Raw genomic sequence first — 7,578 nt, forward strand, 5'->3', positions numbered from 1 at the left:
AAGTAGGTATAGTAATTAGAGTAGGTAACAGTGTAACACTAGTACCTATAGATTAAATAGTAGGTCAACCTATTATCAAACTCTAAATTAAGAACATTATTTCTGTACTTTTAATTTATCTGATATTTTGTAACTGGTAAGTCGTAGGTACCTACCTATTATTTATTTTTTATTATAATGATGTATACAATATAAAATAACCTTCTTGTTGTTAATGAAGTCTTATAATTTGTAAATTACATTAAAATGGTTGAATGGTTGAATAATAGTGGCCGAAGTTGTAGGTACTAAAAATGTAAACCGTAATTTACAGAAATGTATGCAGGATTAGAATGATTGATATTAATGAATCGCTTTAAATTTTAAATATTGTAAAAAGGCCATCATACTAATACAGATAATATTCTTAGCTTTATGTCTGATTTTAATAGATAAATTTACCTTAATACTAGAACTAACAACATAAGGTGCGTTTTAGTAAATGCAAACCTGCTATGTTGCGAATGGGTCAAAGAAAGAGAAAACAAATAGCAAACATTACACTGACATCCTCCAAATATTTAATGTTTTTACTTTTTATATAGCTTGTTCATCCAAATGACTTGGATAATTTTAATAACAGTGCAAAGAAGAGGTCAAACATAAATTTAAATCAATGCAGTAAACAATTAAAGATAGAAGAAGTTGGAAAAATATCTGTGAAAAAGTTAACTCAAGCTGAATTTGATGCTGCAAATTTGCAGCTTATAGTTAGTACCGTGTCTCCTTTTTCTTTTATAGAACACCCTGCATTTTTAAGATACTGTAAAATGACCAGTAATAAAGTTCCTGTTTCAAGAAGAACATTAATGCGCAATGTGTAATGCATTTATGAACAAATGATTTCTCAACTAAAAAATGACTTGGAAAAAATAAAATATGTGTGCTTAACAGCTGATTGTTGGAGTATATTTCACAGGTTAGTCTATTAAAAATAATAGTTTTTTTTTCATATATTACATTGACTAATTATTTTTGTTATTGTAGATCATACATAGGCTTCACTGTACATTGGATTGATCCTGAAACATTGCAACGAAATTCTAAAGGACTTGCTTGTAGAAGAATGATTGGTAGACATACATATGATAATATTGCAGAAGCTATTGATAAAATCCTTAGTGAATTTAAAATTCATAAAAAAACTACTCTCATAGTTACGGACAATGCTGCGAACTTTGTTAAAGCTTTAAGGTATTATTTAATTATATAGTATTTGTTAGAACTTAATAGTGAATAGGACGCTACATCCGCATGTGTTGTCTCTGCCTTACTAATGTAAAACATGGCAAATGTGTGTTCAGCATAAACTGTGTAATGTAGTTAGTTTTCAATGTTTTCATATATCATATTACAGTAAATTGACCTAAGCGAGTAATGACCATTTTTAAAAGCTTATAATTAAAATATAAAAAAACCGACGAGAAGTAATAAATAACTACTAATTACTATATTATGGTATATTTTAATAAATATTATCCTTTTTAGAGTGTTCAATAATGATAATGGTGATAGTGATAGTATACAGGAAGATTGTGAATCTGATGAACTAGAAACCCCAAGATCAATCGAAATTTCTGATGTACTAAATAATGTAAATATAGAGAAAACATTTAATTTCTCATTACCTCCACATCAGCGCTGTGCAGCCCACACATTAAACTTAATAGCAACAGGAGATATTCTAGAAGCTGAGAAGGATGCCGCATACAAGACGATTAGTAGACGGGTTTTTAGCAAATGTCAATCAATATTTAATAAACAAAACCAATCAACATTAAGTGCAGACAAAATTAAAGAAATACTTGGTCGTTATCTTATAACACCTAATGCCACAAGGTAAATGATATTTAATAATTATTATACCTAAATATTTTTTAAAATTATTGAAACAACTTATTTATTTTGATTACTTATACATCTAGATGGAATTCTTATTATGATGCAATCAATTGTTTAGTAGAAAATATTGATAAAATTGATGATATTTGTATAAAATTAGAATTGGTTTCCTTTTCAAGATCTCGGGAAGTTGGTTTTTTAAAAGAGTATTGCAAAGTAGTTATTATTTGTATATATAAAATATAGGTATACATTTCTGTAGACTAGTTAACTTTATAACTTACAAATTTTACTATTTTAGGTTATGAAACCTTTATCTAAAGCATTAGACGTTTTACAAGGAGATAAGTCTGTATGCTTGCGATTTCGTCTCCCAACAATTAATGCTGTTCACAAATCTTTAAACGGATTAAACAATAATATTGTCTTCTGCAAACCTCTTATTCTTGCATTGAAACGAGGGTTAAATAAAAGGTAAAACATTGTATGCATATTTAATATTAATTCATATCATGAATATACAAATATTGAAATATTTTAATTTTTTTTTATTATGATTAATGATTTATTTAAATTTTAAATAATTTCCTTATGTCATAAAACTGAAAAAAGTATAGGAGTTAATTTTAATTTTTTATTAAATAACATTTTTAACATTGTAATTAATGTCATTATAATTGTCAGTGTGTACTGCTTGTGATGTAATTCAACTCTTCCTTTATTTGCTCAATAAATTATTCTAGTTTATACCCTAAATTATAGGTACTACTGTACTATTTTCTAGTGGTTAGTGTTAAAGCTAACCAAGATAAAGAGAAAATATCAGCCCTACTAAAAGCATATTAATTTTTTTAAATAAAATAAAGTATTTTTTTTTATTTTATAGGTTTAATAATTATTTCATGTCAAAATCATGTCAGGTAGCTGCTACTTTAGTTCCTAAATTTAAACTCAATTGGACAGCTAATGAAAATAGAGATGAAATAAAACAACATCTACATCTTATAGAAATTGTAACTGACAATACTACCTACTACAAATATATCGAGTTCTCAAGAATCAAATCAATCATCCATATCTGCTACTGAACAGTTTGAAAATAGTGATTCAGAAGATGAATTTCTCAGCTTTAGAGAAAATGAAATTATCAGTGAAAACAGTAGCACAGAATTACTTATTAATAATTATTTGTCAAATTCAAATTTAATACAGCCTTGCGATTTACCATTAGCATTAAAAGAAGCATATATTAAATACAATACAGCAGTTCCATCATCGGCACATGTTGAACGCCTATTTAGTGCTAGAGGGCAACTATATATATGATAAAAGAAGGGGATCTATGTGTGATAAAAATGTTGAGATGTCTCTTCTACTGAAGTTCAATAAGTATTTTGATGATTAATTATGTATCTATATCTATCTATTTTAATTTCTATTTACTATTAAGTGTTAATACATGATATATAATTATTATAATATACACCTCTTATGCAGATTGTATATTTACCATTATATATACAATTATTAACAAGCAGATCATATAAATATATCATCATCATAATTTTATTTTCTGTGAAACTTTTAAATAATATATTTTTATTTGATTTGTTACTATCTTTTTTTTTTCTTTTAAATATTTAATACCTATCTATATTTTGTCTACAAGATAGTTTTAGACTTTAGCTATGTAAAATATATTTTATTATATGTATACAGTTTAAATGTATAATTTAAAATAAAGTTTGTAATATTACCTATTTTGTTATTATAATTATTAATTTTAAAAATAATGAACAATTAATACTTATTAATTTATTATACTATACTATACTAATATTATGACGTGAACTATTGTAGGAATATAAATTGCTGGTACAGATTTTATTTTATACGTTATAACTTATTAGTATGCTAACAAACTTTGTGATGTTACCTTTTGGAACACATATAACAATAAAAGTTCTTTGTTCAATAAAAGTTCAATAGTGACATGAACAATTTTAGGTACCAATTTTAATTTTACCTTTATGAAAACAAGAAATATTTTTTAACTAACTTAACTTGAGTTAAAAAGTTAATATTAAATGTTGGTTAACTCTTAACTTAATTCAATTGATAGAACATTTTGGATTAACTTTTAACTATTAACTTGATTTAGATTTTAATTTAACTTAACTTAACTGAGTTAAAAAATATCGTTAACTTGCCCAGCCTTGGTACATATGCAGGTACTCGATAATGAATACGATTCCGTATTAAAAATATTGGGTTTATATTGGAACACCTCATTAGATATCTTTCAATATAAGGTCAATGAACTTCCGGACGATAATACACTTATTACCAAACGAAGTGTATTATCAACAATAGCAACTATATTTGACCCACTAGGTCTTATCGGTCCGGTAGTTATACATGCAAAATTAATTATGCAATCATTATGGCAATTACACTTAGATTGGGATGAATTATTACCGGAAATGTATGCGAATGATTGGATTAATTTCAAATCAAATTTGCAACACGTAAATCAATTAAAAATACCTCGTAAGATAATTAAGTACAAAGACGTTGTTAGTATCCAAGTACATGGTTTTGCTGATGCGTCAATTGAAGCTTACGGAGCATGTATTTATATAAGATCAGTTTCGAAAAATCACGACATTACCGTCAGTAACACATTACGATCATTTTATAATAAATTGATTTTCGTCGCTATCGAAATTAATCAGGGTCGTTGCACTCATCTATCGATTTATCCATAACGTAAAAGTACATATATATGATAAAAACACGTCTATTAAAAGAAAACTATAACTGGCGTAATATCAGAAGAAGAATATGCAAAGGCTCGCATTGTCTTAATTAAAATAGTGCAATTATAATGCTGGTCACACGAAATACAATGTATACGAGATAAAACACCGATACCGCGTAAAAGTAATCTTTGTCAGTTACGGCCATATATAGATGAAACCGGTATTCTACCGGTAGGCGGTCGATTATGAAATGCTATCGCATTAAATATATTTCAACATAATCCTATATTATTACCACATCGTAGTGTATTTACCAAATTAATATTTGAAAATGAACATCGTAAGATTATGCATGGCGGACCTCAAGCTCTATTAGTTCATTCAACATATTGGCCTATAAACGGCAGACATATCGCTCGGAGCATTGTACACAAATGCATAACATGTTTTAAGTTAAACCCCGTCGTATTTCAGCCTATTATGAGTGATATTATGTGGTATAGATTAAAACTAGTCTACGACGTAATTCTCCGCTTGTTAAAGGCTACATATGTGTTTTTGTTTGTTTTGCAACAAAGGCTATACACATTGAATTAGCCGGCGATCTTACAACAGAGTCATTTTTAAACGCATTGCGTAGATTCAGGGGCGTCATTTGGGGGGGGGGCAGGGTGTGCGGTTGCACCCCTTACTTTTAGAATGTTACAATTGGCCTGCGTCTTGCTGAAGCCTAAAATAATGCACGAGCCACGAATGCACAATTATTTATATGATTAAAATTAAATTGTAATAACCGGTCTATAATGTATGGAAATAATTAAATGCAGGATAATATACATATACGTATGTATATCTATTTTTATTTGGCCTGGTGAAATTTCAAAATGGCCTGCTTGAAACTTCGCACACCCGAAAAAAAACCTGAAATGACGCCCCTGCGTAGATTTGTAAGTCGTTGCGGAATTGTCTCCGATATTTATTCCGATAATGCTACGAATTTTGTTGGCGCTAATCGTCGTTTACGTGAAATTTATGATCTACTTTATTCTGAGAAAAACCTATCAATATTCAATAGTGCCACAGCTGACATCGGAATAATACCGCATTTGGTGCACATGGTGGCATTTTATACCACCGCATTCCCCTAATTTCGGTGGTTTATGGGAGGCTGCCATTAAATCAATCAAACATCATCTTTATCGAACGTTAGGCAATGCATCGTTAACTTACGAAGAATTAAACACAATCTTTTTACGAAATAAAGCTTGCTTAAATTCTAGGCCAATAACACCTCTTTCAACAGATCCGTCAGATTTATCATATCTTACACCGAGACATTTTTTAATCGGTGAATCGCTTATCGCTATTCCTGAGCCTGACTTAAATAGTACACCTACAAACCGCTTAAATAGATGGCAACGCATGTCGCGTTTGACACAACAAATATGGTCACATTGGTCAAAACAAAACTTGAATCAACTGCAGGAGGCGAAGAAATGGAAGCAGAACAAAGGCAAGTCAATCAAGTTGGGCACAGTAGTTATGATACGTGAAGACAACTTACCCCCACTTCAATGGCGTATGGCTAAAGTCAAAGAAGTACACCAAGGAAGTGATGGTGAAGTTAGAGTAGCTACAGTAGCAGGTCAAGGTTGGGAATGTAAAAGAAGTATCCGCAAACTATGTCCTTTACCCTTTGACGATAACTAATAAAATATGTTATAAAATCAATTTATTTGTAAAATATTATATCTATATGTATTTATTTACTAAATTATTTGAACTATATTTTTATTTCATTTTTTTGTTGATGACTCAATGTTTAATTTTTTTTTTCTTTTTTATAATGTTTATATTTTATTCCATTCATATTTATTGTATATCATTTATATCAGTTGTATTATTTACAATTTATTTGAAACTTAGCGTTCCAAGGCGGCCGGTATGTTAAGGCTCCAATCGCAATGATATTATTTTCTTTGGTGTCATATCATTTATATTATTGTAAAATTATTGTGCGCTCAACTATGAGCTTATCGCCTATCGGACACCTTTGTAATTCGTTTTTAGTCGCGATTGTAACTCCGTATAAAGTACACCGCGCCAATGCGAGCGACTCCGAAATACTACATTTATAATACAAACAGTTATTATACTTAAAAGTGCGTTAACTCATTTATTTAAAATACAGTCCACATCAATTCGAAACAGATCCATTTTTATTTACACTAACTCTTCCTTTTTACTTTTCTTATTTTGCGATCCTGATATTTATTACAATGTTTAACTTAAATACTTAATACAAAATTTTATTTTATTTTTTTCATTTTTACAAGAAATAAACAATCTGTATCATTAATTATACTTGAAACTTGACACAATAAGAATATTAGATAAAAGTTGACAGGTCATGAGATTTTGATGAAAGAAACCCCTTGATGACACTTTCTGTTAGCTTAATAATAAATAAATACATTTAATAAATTTAATTTAATTTAATTTAAGAGATCATCGTCTCGGAGGATTCCCAGGTATTGTGGGAGTGGCCAATTTTTTTATAAGTTGATTTGGGAGGTTATTTGGGCAGCAATGGAATATTTTATAAAAGATTTTTGCTTCGTCATTTATTGTTTTGAGTTTTATGTCAGTGTGTGGTGTATGATTTGAGACGTAGGGTGGAGCATTCATCAGTTTTCTAAGAGCAATATTTTGAAAGTTTTGGACTTTTTAGATATTTCTCTTTTTCACATTGCCTTAAAGTTGAAGGCCATAGGTCCATAGTGGTTTTAATAGCGTTTTGTATAACTATAAGAAGCTTAGATTTGGTGGAGGTGCATTTATTATTGCATAGTAAAGGTTTAAGCAAGCGGAGACAATGATTCAATGCTAATCTTTTAGTTCTGATGAGCCCATGTTAATCTTTGATCAAAAGATG

General features: G+C 29.2%; 1 pseudogene across 1 annotated transcript; it reads left to right on the forward strand.

The window, feature by feature from the left end:
- Positions 1 to 473: 473 nt before the first annotated feature.
- Positions 474 to 3,427, forward strand: LOC107172846 (uncharacterized; annotated as a pseudogene). The gene is made up of 6 exons (XR_016190884.1): positions 474 to 958; positions 1,027 to 1,233; positions 1,528 to 1,878; positions 1,965 to 2,097; positions 2,183 to 2,355; positions 2,768 to 3,427. The product of XR_016190884.1 is annotated as an uncharacterized LOC107172846 (transcript).
- The last annotated feature ends 4,151 nt before the right edge of the window (positions 3,428 to 7,578 follow it).

The sequence above is a fragment of the Diuraphis noxia genome, unplaced genomic scaffold, assembly GCF_037042655.1.
Source record: "Diuraphis noxia isolate RWA-SAM2 unplaced genomic scaffold, SU_Dnox_SAM2 contig0003, whole genome shotgun sequence".
NCBI lineage: Eukaryota > Metazoa > Arthropoda > Insecta > Hemiptera > Aphididae > Diuraphis > Diuraphis noxia.